We start from the raw sequence: 15,268 nt of genomic DNA on the forward strand, positions 1-15,268 counted from the left end.
TCACCAAACCGTCTGGTAAGACTACTACTGCGGAAAAGGGGAGACATGTCAGGTTGGGAGGGGGTTCATTGGGGGGCGTGGATACCCAGAAACCCAGTGAGGCTCGTGACCGAGGTCATAGCCGTATCCAGTGCTGGCGATGCTATGAAATGGGCCATATTGCTGCCAACTGTCCCCAGTCAGTGGAGCCAATGGACTGCAACCAGACCCGGCGAGTGTCACTGTTTGCCCGGCCGGTTCTGGCAGCCGAGTCAGTCACGGATGCAGAACCCCAAGTGTGTATGGTCACAATCGGTGGTCACACGGTGGAAGCCTTGCTAGACTCAGGGAGTCTGGTCACCCTGGTGCGGGGAACTTTGGTTGATCCTGGACTGTACAGTGGGCGGAAAGTGGGAGTGCTATGTATACATGGGGACACTCGCGAATATCCCACTGCCGTCATCAACCTACATACACCTTGTGGTACTGTCACCAATGAAGTGGGGGTGGTGGGGACCCTGTTTCATGAGGCTATTATCGGCAGAGACTTACCGGTGTTTTGGGACCTCTGGAGACGAAGAGCCACCTCAGGTGCTGTTGCAGATAATGGACGTCACGTGTGTCCGGCCTTGGCCCCTGAACCCTTTGAGGCCAATGTACCCACACCAGCAGTAGGGGTGACCCCATGTGATGAATTCTCTCCCCTAGAGGTCCTAGCTGGTGAGGTCGAGGGCCACGAGGAAGTGGCCGACATGCCGGACCTTGAGATTTCCCGTGAAAATTTTGGGGCTGCAAAACTACAGGACCCTACCTTGGTTAAAGCACGGGAGAATGTTAAGGTGATAAATGGGGTACTCCAAATACCAGGGGCTGATAAAATATACCCCCGAATGGTGATTATTGGGGAACTGTTGTACAGGGTCGACCAGATACGGGGTGAGGAGGTTGAGCAACTTGTAGTACCCCAATCTCACCGTAGGCTGGTGCTAGAGTTGGCACACAAACATGTGCTGGGAGGGCACTTAGGTGCTGAGAAGACCCGAGAGAGGATCCTGCAGAGATTTTTCTGGCCCGGGGTGTGGGAGGAGGTAAACCGGTATTGTAGCTCCTGCCCTGAGTGTCAACTTACTGCCCCGGTGTCCCACTTCAGGAGTCCTTTGGTCCCACTACCAATCATAGAGGTGCCATTTGAACGGATTGCAATGGATCTGGTTGGCCCCATAGTCAAATCCTCAAGGGGGCACCAATACATCCTGGTTATCCTGGACTACGCTACGCGGTATCCCGAGGCGATTCCATTAAGGAACACCTCCTCCAAAAATATTGCTAGGGAGCTGTTCCAGGTATTCTCACGCACCGGCCTCCCCAAGGAAATCTTGACTGACCAGGGTACCCCATTCATGTCTAGGGTTATGAAGGAGATGTGTAAGTTACTGCAGGTTAAACAGCTCCGCACCTCTGTGTATCATCCTCAGACAGATGGCCTGGTCGAGAGGTTTAACAAGACCTTGAAGGGGATGCTAAAGAGGGTGGTCAGCAAAGATGGGAAGGACTGGGATTGTTTGTTGCCCTATTTGATGTTTGCCATACGGGAAGTTCCCCAGTCCTCTACGGGTTTCTCACCCTTTGAGCTGTTATATGGCCGTTCCCCACGTGGGCTGTTGGATGTAGCCAAGGAGACCTGGGAACAGGAGAGGACCCCCCACCGTAGTTTGATAGAACACGTCTCCCTTATGCAGGACCGCATAGCGGCGGTAATGCCCCTTGTAAAGGAGCACATGACAAGGGCACAAGAGGCCCAGTCTAGGGTCTACAATAGGTCAGCCAGACTCAGGACCTTTAACCCAGGCGACAGAGTGCTAGTTCTGGTGCCCACCGTTGAGAGCAAGTTCTTGGCAAAATGGCAAGGACCATATTAGGTCATCGAGAAAATGGGGGAGGTAACCTACAAGGTATCTCAACCGGGGAGGAGGAAACCCGAACAGATATACCACGTGAACCTCCTAAAGCCATGGAGGGAAAGAGAGTCCCTGATGGCCGTGGGAGTAGAAAAGGCGTCTGTCCCCAAGAAGGGGACACCGGAGGTAGGTGTACCCGATGCCAAGGTGCCTGAAGTACGGATCTCGGAGTCCCTCTCCAGGGCCCAGATTCAGGAAGCGAAGGAGTTTGTGCTCCGAAATGTGGATGTGTTCTCTAAATTACCGGGAGTCAGGCAGATGTTAGACCTGGGGGTTATCGAGGAGTCTAAAAGTGACTGGTCGAGTCCTATTGTGTTGATTCCCAAACCTGATGGTTCCCTACGGTTCTGCAATGATTTTAGGAAGTTGAACGAGGTGTCCAAATTTGATTCTTATCCCATGCCCAGGGTTGACGAGTTGATAGAACGACTTGGACAGGCTAGGTTCTTCTCCACCCTTGACCTGACAAAAGGGTATTGGCAGGTACCCCTTACTGACATGGCTAAAGAGAAGACCGCTTTTGTTACCCCTGATGGGCTTTTCCAGTATGTGGTACTCCCCTTTGGGCTACATGGGGCTCCCGCCACATTCCAGAGGTTAATGGATCTCGTGCTAAAACCTCACCGGAGTTATGCCTCGGCCTACTTGGATGACATCATAGTCTACAGTAACGATTGGGAGAGTCATCTAGTCAAAGTACAAGCAGTGGTAGACTCCCTGAGGGCAGCAGGGCTGACAGCAAACCCCCAAAAATGTGCACTGGGTCTGGAAGAGGCCCGTTACCTGGGGTACCGTATTGGGCGAGGGGTCATCAAACCCCAAGTAAATAAAGTAGAGTCGATCCAGCAGTGGCCGCGACCTTTGAGCAAGAAGCAAGTGAGGGCCTTCCTGGGCATAGTGGGCTATTATCGCCGATTTATCCCCGATTTTGCTACCATAGCGGCACCCCTGACAGACCTGACCAAGGGTAGCAGGGCGGTGATGGTAAAGTGGAGTGAAGAGGCTGAGGGGGCGTTTCAGCGACTTAAGACGATTTTGTGTGAGGGACCGATACTGATCACCCCTAACTTCACCAAGACCTTTGTTGTGCAGACTGACGCTTCTGACGTGGGCTTAGGGGCTGTCCTGTCCCAAGTAGTGGAGGGTGAGGAACATCCCGTGACATTCCTGAGTCGCAAGCTCACACCTCCTGAGAAGAACTATAGTATAGTTGAAAGGGAGTGCTTGGCGATAAAATGGGCTCTGGAATCCCTGAGGTATTATTTGGTAGGGCGACAGTTTACACTAGTGACTGATCACTCTCCCCTCACCTGGATGAGTCAGGCCAAAGAGAGGAACGCCAGGGTCACAAGGTGGTTCCTAATGCTCCAGAATTTTAAATTCACAGTGGAACATCGAGCAGGAAAGCTGCATGGGAATGCCGATGCCCTATCCCGTACCCACTGTCTGATGGCCAAAAGTGTTCGTCCCCACAGGGTCAAACAGAGGGGGAGGGTATGTGAGACATTGAAGGGGTTAACTGTGGATGGGCGGTATGTTTCCCCTAGGTTTTGCTTCTATGCAAGGCCTTAGTGCTGAGGTGGGTTTGTCCAGCACCTTGGACACAGGTGATGGGTGCAGACTAATGAGCCTGGATAAAGTCACTCAGCAGAGTTGAGTGTGTTCTCTCTCTCTGAAAGGAGGCTGGGGAGCACGCAGCCTTGTTCTCTGGGCCTGGAGCAACAAAAGTGTTTTGTTAGCGGTGAGTCAGAGAACCAATGTTTAGTTAGCACCCTGACGGGTAGGATATTATTTTGTTTGGATGCCTGAATGTGAAGGCTGTTTTATTTTACTTTTGCTGCAATAAACGCAGGCGAGACCTGTTTTGGACTGTACCTTGGTGTCACTGTCTTGAACTGCATCACAGCACCCCGTTACCACGGTCTCTACTGGGCCAAATCCCCACATATGGTGCTTCGGATTGCGGGCAGTTCAAAGACACACACCTGAAAGGCTCGCTACATCCTGCAACATTGCATGGCCTGGGTGAAAGCAGCAGGCAAATTGCAGGATAAAGCCAAGATGGAGGACGTTATTAAATACCTGCAAGAGGAGGCCAGAGCTAATCGGCAGCAGCAGCAGGAAGAGTCCCAGGCTAATAGGCAGCTGCAGCAAGCCATGCTCCAGCAGCAGGAGGAGAGGTCCCGCCAGCAGCAAGCCATGTTCCAGCAGCAGGAGGAGAGGTCCCGCCAGCAGCAGGAGGAGAGGTCCCGCCAGCAGCAGGAAGAGTCCCGGGCTGATCGGCAGCTGCAGCAAGCCATGCTCCAGCAACAGCGGGAAGAGTCCCGAGCCATGTTCCAGCTGATGATGGAAAAGTTTTCTGGCGTTATGGCAGCACCGCAAGCGATGACTTCTGAGGGGTCCCATACTGGTTTGCAAGGGTACCCGGTTGTCCAGCACTCCGTACGGGCTGCAGTGCAGAAGGCTTTACAAAAGATGACGGCGACCGACGATGTGGAGGCGTATCTCACTGTGTTCGAGCGAGTAGCTGAGCGAGAGGAGTTACCAGCCGAGCAGTGGGCAGATGTCCTGGCACCGTTCCTGACAGGCGAGTCGCAGAAGGCTTACTACGACCTGAGTGAAACGGAGGCCCGTGAGTACCCCCAGCTAAAGGCGGAGATTCTGGCTCGTCTTGGGGTCACCGTTCAAGTTCGTTCCAGCCGGGTCCACCAGTGGGCTTACTCAGAAAAACTACCCCCACGCTCCCAAATGCATGACCTGATCCATCTTGTCCGGAAGTGGCTACAACCAGAGGACTGCACCCCAGCACAGATGGTGGAGAGAGTGGTTCTCGACAAATTCACCCGTTCTCTGCCCTCTCGGCTCCAGCGGTGGGTTGGACTGGCCGGTCCCACAAAAGCTGAGGAACTCGTGTCCCTAGTAGAGAGATATCGGGCTACGGAGGACTTTCTACTTACCTCTCCCACACGAAGCAGTGACAGTGACAGGGTCACCAAACCGTCTGGTAAGACTACTACTGCGGAAAAGGGGAGACATGTCAGGTTGGGAGGGGGTTCATTGGGGGGCGTGGATACCCAGAAACCCAGTGAGGCTCGTGACCGAGGTCATAGCCGTATCCAGTGCTGGCGATGCTATGAAATGGGCCATATTGCTGCCAACTGTCCCCAGTCAGTGGAGCCAATGGACTGCAACCAGACCCGGCGAGTGTCACTGTTTGCCCGGCCGGTTCTGGCAGCCGAGTCAGTCACGGATGCAGAACCCCAAGTGTGTATGGTCACAATCGGTGGTCACACGGTGGAAGCCTTGCTAGACTCAGGGAGTCTGGTCACCCTGGTGCGGGGAACTTTGGTTGATCCTGGACTGTACAGTGGGCGGAAAGTGGGAGTGCTATGTATACATGGGGACACTCGCGAATATCCCACTGCCGTCATCAACCTACATACACCTTGTGGTACTGTCACCAATGAAGTGGGGGTGGTGGGGACCCTGTTTCATGAGGCTATTATCGGCAGAGACTTACCGGTGTTTTGGGACCTCTGGAGACGAAGAGCCACCTCAGGTGCTGTTGCAGATAATGGACGTCACGTGTGTCCGGCCTTGGCCCCTGAACCCTTTGAGGCCAATGTACCCACACCAGCAGTAGGGGTGACCCCATGTGATGAATTCTCTCCCCTAGAGGTCCTAGCTGGTGAGGTCGAGGGCCACGAGGAAGTGGCCGACATGCCGGACCTTGAGATTTCCCGTGAAAATTTTGGGGCTGCAAAACTACAGGACCCTACCTTGGTTAAAGCACGGGAGAATGTTAAGGTGATAAATGGGGTACTCCAAATACCAGGGGCTGATAAAATATACCCCCGAATGGTGATTATTGGGGAACTGTTGTACAGGGTCGACCAGATACGGGGTGAGGAGGTTGAGCAACTTGTAGTACCCCAATCTCACCGTAGGCTGGTGCTAGAGTTGGCACACAAACATGTGCTGGGAGGGCACTTAGGTGCTGAGAAGACCCGAGAGAGGATCCTGCAGAGATTTTTCTGGCCCGGGGTGTGGGAGGAGGTAAACCGGTATTGTAGCTCCTGCCCTGAGTGTCAACTTACTGCCCCGGTGTCCCACTTCAGGAGTCCTTTGGTCCCACTACCAATCATAGAGGTGCCATTTGAACGGATTGCAATGGATCTGGTTGGCCCCATAGTCAAATCCTCAAGGGGGCACCAATACATCCTGGTTATCCTGGACTACGCTACGCGGTATCCCGAGGCGATTCCATTAAGGAACACCTCCTCCAAAAATATTGCTAGGGAGCTGTTCCAGGTATTCTCACGCACCGGCCTCCCCAAGGAAATCTTGACTGACCAGGGTACCCCATTCATGTCTAGGGTTATGAAGGAGATGTGTAAGTTACTGCAGGTTAAACAGCTCCGCACCTCTGTGTATCATCCTCAGACAGATGGCCTGGTCGAGAGGTTTAACAAGACCTTGAAGGGGATGCTAAAGAGGGTGGTCAGCAAAGATGGGAAGGACTGGGATTGTTTGTTGCCCTATTTGATGTTTGCCATACGGGAAGTTCCCCAGTCCTCTACGGGTTTCTCACCCTTTGAGCTGTTATATGGCCGTTCCCCACGTGGGCTGTTGGATGTAGCCAAGGAGACCTGGGAACAGGAGAGGACCCCCCACCGTAGTTTGATAGAACACGTCTCCCTTATGCAGGACCGCATAGCGGCGGTAATGCCCCTTGTAAAGGAGCACATGACAAGGGCACAAGAGGCCCAGTCTAGGGTCTACAATAGGTCAGCCAGACTCAGGACCTTTAACCCAGGCGACAGAGTGCTAGTTCTGGTGCCCACCGTTGAGAGCAAGTTCTTGGCAAAATGGCAAGGACCATATTAGGTCATCGAGAAAATGGGGGAGGTAACCTACAAGGTATCTCAACCGGGGAGGAGGAAACCCGAACAGATATACCACGTGAACCTCCTAAAGCCATGGAGGGAAAGAGAGTCCCTGATGGCCGTGGGAGTAGAAAAGGCGTCTGTCCCCAAGAAGGGGACACCGGAGGTAGGTGTACCCGATGCCAAGGTGCCTGAAGTACGGATCTCGGAGTCCCTCTCCAGGGCCCAGATTCAGGAAGCGAAGGAGTTTGTGCTCCGAAATGTGGATGTGTTCTCTAAATTACCGGGAGTCAGGCAGATGTTAGACCTGGGGGTTATCGAGGAGTCTAAAAGTGACTGGTCGAGTCCTATTGTGTTGATTCCCAAACCTGATGGTTCCCTACGGTTCTGCAATGATTTTAGGAAGTTGAACGAGGTGTCCAAATTTGATTCTTATCCCATGCCCAGGGTTGACGAGTTGATAGAACGACTTGGACAGGCTAGGTTCTTCTCCACCCTTGACCTGACAAAAGGGTATTGGCAGGTACCCCTTACTGACATGGCTAAAGAGAAGACCGCTTTTGTTACCCCTGATGGGCTTTTCCAGTATGTGGTACTCCCCTTTGGGCTACATGGGGCTCCCGCCACATTCCAGAGGTTAATGGATCTCGTGCTAAAACCTCACCGGAGTTATGCCTCGGCCTACTTGGATGACATCATAGTCTACAGTAACGATTGGGAGAGTCATCTAGTCAAAGTACAAGCAGTGGTAGACTCCCTGAGGGCAGCAGGGCTGACAGCAAACCCCCAAAAATGTGCACTGGGTCTGGAAGAGGCCCGTTACCTGGGGTACCGTATTGGGCGAGGGGTCATCAAACCCCAAGTAAATAAAGTAGAGTCGATCCAGCAGTGGCCGCGACCTTTGAGCAAGAAGCAAGTGAGGGCCTTCCTGGGCATAGTGGGCTATTATCGACGATTTATCCCCGATTTTGCTACCATAGCGGCACCCCTGACAGACCTGACCAAGGGTAGCAGGGCGGTGATGGTAAAGTGGAGTGAAGAGGCTGAGGGGGCGTTTCAGCGACTTAAGACGATTTTGTGTGAGGGACCGATACTGATCACCCCTAACTTCACCAAGACCTTTGTTGTGCAGACTGACGCTTCTGACGTGGGCTTAGGGGCTGTCCTGTCCCAAGTAGTGGAGGGTGAGGAACATCCCGTGACATTCCTGAGTCGCAAGCTCACACCTCCTGAGAAGAACTATAGTATAGTTGAAAGGGAGTGCTTGGCGATAAAATGGGCTCTGGAATCCCTGAGGTATTATTTGGTAGGGCGACAGTTTACACTAGTGACTGATCACTCTCCCCTCACCTGGATGAGTCAGGCCAAAGAGAGGAACGCCAGGGTCACAAGGTGGTTCCTAATGCTCCAGAATTTTAAATTCACAGTGGAACATCGAGCAGGAAAGCTGCATGGGAATGCCGATGCCCTATCCCGTACCCACTGTCTGATGGCCAAAAGTGTTCGTCCCCACAGGGTCAAACAGAGGGGGAGGGTATGTGAGACATTGAAGGGGTTAACTGTGGATGGGCGGTATGTTTCCCCTAGGTTTTGCTTCTATGCAAGGCCTTAGTGCTGAGGTGGGTTTGTCCAGCACCTTGGACACAGGTGATGGGTGCAGACTAATGAGCCTGGATAAAGTCACTCAGCAGAGTTGAGTGTGTTCTCTCTCTCTGGAAGGAGGCTGGGGAGCACGCAGCCTTGTTCTCTGGGCCTGGAGCAACAAAAGTGTTTTGTTAGCGGTGAGTCAGAGAACCAATGTTTAGTTAGCACCCTGACGGGTAGGATATTATTTTGTTTGGATGCCTGAATGTGAAGGCTGTTTTATTTTACTTTTGCTGCAATAAACGCAGGGGAGACCTGTTTTGGACTGTACCTTGGTGTCACTGTCTTGAACTGCATCACAGCACCCCGTTACCACGGTCTCTACTGGGCCAAATCCCCACAGTGTATATACAGTGTATATGTGTATATACAGTGTATATGTGTATATATGTATATACAGTGTATATATTCATCTACTGTGTATATATGTATATACTGTGTATTTATGTATCTACTGTGTATATATGTATATACTGTGTATTTATGCATCTACTGTGTATATATGTATGTGTGTATATATGTATATACAGTGTATATATGTATATACTGTGTATTTATGCATCTACTGAGTATATATGTATATACTGTATATACATTCATCTACTGTGTAAATGTGTATATATGTATATATTGTGCATATATGCATCTACTGTGTATATATGTATATACTGTGTATATGTGTATATATGTATATACTGTGTATATATGCATCTACTGTGTATATATGTATATACTGTGTATATGTGTGTATATGTATATGCTGTGCATATATGCATCTACTGTGTATATGTGTATATATGTATATACTGTGTATATATGCATCTACTGTGTATATATGTATATACTGTGTATATATTCATCTACTGTGTATATATGTATATACTGTGTATTTATGCAGCTACTGTGTGTATATATGTATATACTCTGTATTTATGCATCTACTGTGTATATATGTATATACTGTGTATTTATGCATCTACTGTGTATATATGTATATACTGTGTATATATGCATCTACTGTGTATATATGTATATACTGTGTATATATGTATATACTGTGTATAGATGCATCTACTGTGTATATATGTATATACTGTGTATAGATGCATATACTGTGTTTATACACGCATATATTTATATAAGCATATATGTGTGTACATTTATATATATGTGAATGATGTGGTTTTTGTATATACTGTGTATATGGAATGTATGTATATACTCTATATATATACATATGTACATATATATATGTTTTGTGCTGTCGCCGCTGTATGTAGCTGTGTTACTGGGGATGAGGCGGCTGTATGTAGCGGTGTTACTGGGGGCGAGGCGGCTGTATGTAGCGGTGTTACTGGGGATGAGGCGGCTGTATGTAGCGGTGTTACTGGGGATGAGACGGCTGTATGTAGCGGTGTTACTGGGGATGAGGCGGCTGTATGTAGCGGTGTTACTGGGGATGAGGCGGCTGTAAGTAGCGGTGTTACTGGGGGCGAGGTGGCTGTATGTAGCTGTGTTACTGGGGGTAAGGCGGCTGTATGTAGCTGTGTTACTGGAGGCGGGGCTGCTGTATGTAGCTGTGTTACAGGGGATGAGGCGGCTGTATGTAGCGGTGTTACTGGGGATGAGGTGGCTGTATGTAGCGGTGTAACTGGGGGCGAGGCGGCTGTATGTAGCGGTGTTACTGGGGATGAGGCGGCTGTATGTAGCGGTGTTACTGGGGATGAGGCGGCTGTATGTAGCGGTGTTACTGGGGATGAGGCGGCTGTATGTAGCGGTGTTACTGGGGGCGAGGCGGCTGTATGTAGCGGTGTTATTGGGGATGAGGCGGCTGTATGTAACTGTGTTACTGGGGATGAGGTGGCTGTATGTAGCTTAGTTACTCGGGGGCGAGGCGGCTGTATGTAGCTGTGTTACTGGAGGGAGGCGGCTGTATGAAGCTGTGTTACTGGGGATGAAGCGGCTGTATGTAGCTGTGTTACTGGGGATGAGGCGGCTGTATGTAGCTGTGTTACTGGGGTGAGGCGGCTGTATGTAGCTGTGTTACTGGGGATGAGGCGGCTGTATGTAGCTGTGTTACTGGGGTGAGGCGGCTGTATGTAGCAGTGTTACTGGGGTGAAGCGGCTGTATGTAGCTGTGTTACTGGGGTGAGGCGGCTGTATGTAGCTGTGTTACTGGGGTGAGGCGGCTGTATGTAGCAGTGTTACTGGGGTGAGGCGGCTGTATGTAGCAGTGTTACTGGGGTGAGGCGGCTGTATGTAGCAGTGTTACTGGGGTGAGGCGGCTGTATGTAGCAGTGTTACTGGGGTGAGGCGGCTGTATGTAGCAGTGTTACTGGGGTGAGGCGGCTGTATGTAGCTGTGTTACTGCTGGGATAGTGGAAAGGAAGCAGGAGGACGTGTGTGTACGCTACACTTAGTGGGGGCCTCCACCAGATTTTGCGCCCAAGGGCCCCCACCAACCTTAATCCGGCCCTGCTTATTACACACAATGAAAGTCAGCTCTACTACATCTCTGCTATTCCACAACACACTTCTAGATCTGCTGTGCCTGTTTCACCCTCCCCAGATAAAGAACTTATCTGTCTGTAGCTTTACACTCCTCCTGGCAGGAACTCGTGTCTGTGTCAGTGTGAGCTCCGTACTGTACTGCAGGGGGTGGGGCTAGAGGCAGAGAGCAGCTCCACAGCCATCACTCAAAAAACCAAAAAGGCTGCCAACCCTAAAGTCAGAAGTTACATGCTCCGGAATCAGGGGCAACTGAAATTATGTACACCAGGACTGCTAGGGACAGGTTGGAATTACATCTGTGAAATGCTATATTAAGGCTGGATTCACACGACCGGTGCCCGCCGTACCGTAGCACGGCGGGCACACGGCAGCGCGCGGGGAGAGGAGGAGAGCGAGAGCACTGCTCACCCCCGCCCCTCTCCATAGGGATACATGGCGCACGCCGCCGTATGCCCTGAAAAAATAGGACATGTCCTATTTGTTCACGTGCAGCACCGTACCACTCTCGTAGGGTGCCTCGCGCCCATTGCCATCTATGGGGGACGTATATCGGCCGTATATACGTCCACCTTGCAGTAGTGTGAATGCAGCCTAACAGTGTGTTAATAACAGTGAATTAGTGAATGTGTTATTTTGCTATCCTTAGTACATATAAGAAACTTGTCTTTGTGGGAATACCCCTTTAAGAAACCAGTACAAATTATTACCATGGCAGCACGTACAGTTCTTTCCCTTATATGCACTGCCATACAATGGTGCAAGCAACATGATGACATCATCTGAAATATGGATCCCCCAAAATTTAAGGCAGAGAAAGGGGCCAGCAGCAGAGAGGTATTTTTTAAGCTACAGGGTTCTGTGACTATTGGCTACTGTCAGGGCCGGATCAAGGTTGGTGGGGGCCCCTGGGCGCAAAATCTGGTGGAGGCCCCCACTGTGTGTACATGTCCTCCTGATGCCTTTCCACTATCCCAGCAGTAACACAGCTACATACAGCCGCCTCGCCCCCAGTAACACAGCTACAAACAGCCGCCTCATCCCCAGTAACACAGCTACCTACAGCCACCTCATCAACAGTAACACAGCTACATACAGCCGCCTCACCCCCAGTAACACAGCTACATTACAGCCGCCTCATCCCCAGTAACACAGCTACATACAGCCGCCTCATCCCCAGTAACACAGCTACATACAGCCGCCTCATCCCCAGTAACACAGCTACATACAGCCGCCTCGCCCCCAGTAACACAGCTACAAACAGCCTCCTCATCCCCAGTAACACAGCTACCTACAGCCACCTCATCAACAGTAACACAGCTACATACAGCCGCCTCGTCAACAGTAACACAGCTACATACAGCCGCCTCATCCCCAGTAACACAGCTACATACAGCCGCCTCGTCAACAGTAACACAGCTACATACAGCCGCCTCATCCCCAGTAACACAGCTACCTACAGCCGCCTCCTCCCCAGTAACACAGCTACATACAGCTGCCTGGCCCCCAGTAACACAGCTACATACAGCCGCCTCGCCCCCAGTAACACAGCTACAAACAGCCGCCTCGCCCCCAGTAACACAGCTACAAACAGCCGCCTCATCCCCAGTAACACAGCTACATACAGCCGCCTCAACCCCAGTAACACAGCTACATACAGCCGCCTCACCCCCAGTAACACAGCTACATACAGCCGCCTCACCCCCAGTAACACAGCTACATACAGCCGCCTCACCCCCAGTAACACAGCTACAAACAGCCGCCTCACCCCCAGTAACATAGCTACATACAGCCGCCTCACCCCCAGTAACACAGCTACATCCAGCCGCCTCGCCCCCAGTAACACAGCTACATCCAGCCGCCTCATCCCCAGTAACACAGCTACATCCAGTCGCCTCACCCCCAGTAACACAGCTACATACAGCCGCCTCATCCCCAGTAACACAGCTACATACAGCCGCCTCATCCCCAGTAACACAGCTACATACAGCCGCCTCATCCCCAGTAACACAGCTACCTACAGCCACCTCATCAACAGTAACACAGCTACATACAGCCGCCTCGTCAACAGTAACACAGCTACATACAGCCGCCTGGCCCCCAGTAACACAGCTACATACAGCCGCCTCATCCCCAGTAACACAGCTACATACAGCCGCCTCATCCCCAGTAACACAGCTACAAACAGCCACCTCATCCCCAGTAACACAGCTACATACAGCCGCCTCTCCCCCAGTAACACAGCTACATACAGCCGCCTCTCGCCCAGTAACACAGCTACATACAGCCGCCTCATCCCCAGTAACACAGCTACATACAGCCGCCTCATCCCCAGTAACACAGCTACATACAGCCGCCTCATCCCCAGTAACAGCTACATACAGCCGCCTCGCTCCCAGTAACACAGCTACATACAGCTGCCTCTCCCCCAGTAACACAGCTATATACAGCCACCTCACCCCCAGTAACACAGCCGGGTGGAGAGGCGGGCGCAGTGTCATCTGTGCCGAGGGGGGCGGGCGTGGAGGTGGACGCAGTGTCATCTGTACCAGGGGGGGAGTCACCTGTGCCAGGGTGGGCGGGCGGAGAGGCGGAGACAATGTCACTTGTGCCAGGGGGAGTGATGCAGCCGCGATGCAGCCGCGCTGCAGCGGGCATCTCAGGAGCGGGGACACGGCATCGCAGGGGGTGCGATCTGGTGGGGGCCTTTAGGGGGGCAAGATGGTGGGGGCCCCGGGGCTCTAGCCCCGGGAGCCCCGCCTATAATCCGACCCTGGCTACTGTGGTTCACTGTGACTATTGCCTAGTGTAGGGCAATGTGCAATGTGCCTATATTGGCTACCCAGGTGGTGTTTTAAGTGCTGTATTTCTGTGAAGAACTTGATTTTGGATCTGTATTTATGGTGTGAGGTTGGCTCTAGTGCTGTATTTATCAATATAGCTTTGTTCTGATTTATACAGTTTTGTAATTATTGGGTTTAAATGCGCTGTATCGGTCTATAAATGAATAGTGAGTGCAGCCTTGGAATATAAAAAAAATGCAACTCAGGATCAGTATAGTAATGTGATGTTTGTCTACAGCTCGGGAGAATAACAAGGGATGTCAATCAGATCATGTGCTTACGTGACAAACACTAAAATTATGATCATATAATTGACAATTAGACAAATTCTGTGCTCGCCTTCCTCATTAGGATGTAGTTTATATATTGCATTATGGGTCTGACTTGTTGTTTCAGATTTTGGGTGAGTCATCGTCTGTGTCTATATGATAATACCTGATCTTACACAATGAAAGCAATGTAATAACAATAATTATTATTAATGTAATAATTGCTCTGTTTCTTCTCATTTATAAACTGTGCAAACAGGGAGTCCAATTATCTCCACTGAATAACCCATTCCTGCCACTTAGAAGTAAAATATTGTATTAGTCAGCATTAGCCATTTCCACTGAAAAAAGCGCAACCCAGCTTTACCAGACTGCTGAAAGGCAAATTTGCTGAATATCCTTATGTTCAAGTGCTGGAGGCGTTTGTGGCCGTGGAGGTGGCGTAAGGGGAGAAATTGTAATTATTTTATCGAAAAACTAAAATCTGATTAAAAAAAGATATGAGAGAAAAAGTCTCACTTGATGCTGTACTGGACAGTTGGCCAATGGTATATGTGGAGACAGGAGACTCATTTTGTGCCGATCACAAAATCTCCTTGTACCCATGTGACAGTACACTAGAATCCATTTATTCTTGAAGACTGAGCTGTGTTCAGTCTGAGCTGTTATCTTCTCTTAAAGTGCTAACTTACGGTGGAGCAAATGATAATAAAACCTGGGTTACAGCCAAAGGAATGACCTAGGCAGGAGGGTGTGCAAAGCAGGTGGTTGCCCCTGGAGGCAAGAGCCATAGGGGCCCAAAAGTATCCTCCCATGTGGGTACACCAGTATTATAAAAGATACATTATGGTGACAGATCTGGTGCTCATTTTGCACCACCTCTGATCAACAATATAACTTTTATACTGCTATAACTGGTATACTACTGCCCCCTTTGTAGAAGATTATAACTACTATATTACTACACCCTGGGGCACATTTACTTACCCGGTCCATTCGCGATCCAGCGGCGCGTTCTCTGCGGAGGATTTGGGTCCGGCCGGGATTCACTAAGGCAGTTCCCCCGATGTCCACTAGGTGTTGCTGCTGCGCTGAGGTTTGTCGGAGTGCACTGAAGTTCTCCGTCCTCCGCTGGGTGCAGGTAAGCGCGTGTCAAGCGACACTTTTTTAAAAAAAATATT

This window comes from Engystomops pustulosus, chromosome 7 (assembly GCF_040894005.1).
Source record: "Engystomops pustulosus chromosome 7, aEngPut4.maternal, whole genome shotgun sequence".
Taxonomy (NCBI): domain Eukaryota; kingdom Metazoa; phylum Chordata; class Amphibia; order Anura; family Leptodactylidae; genus Engystomops; species Engystomops pustulosus.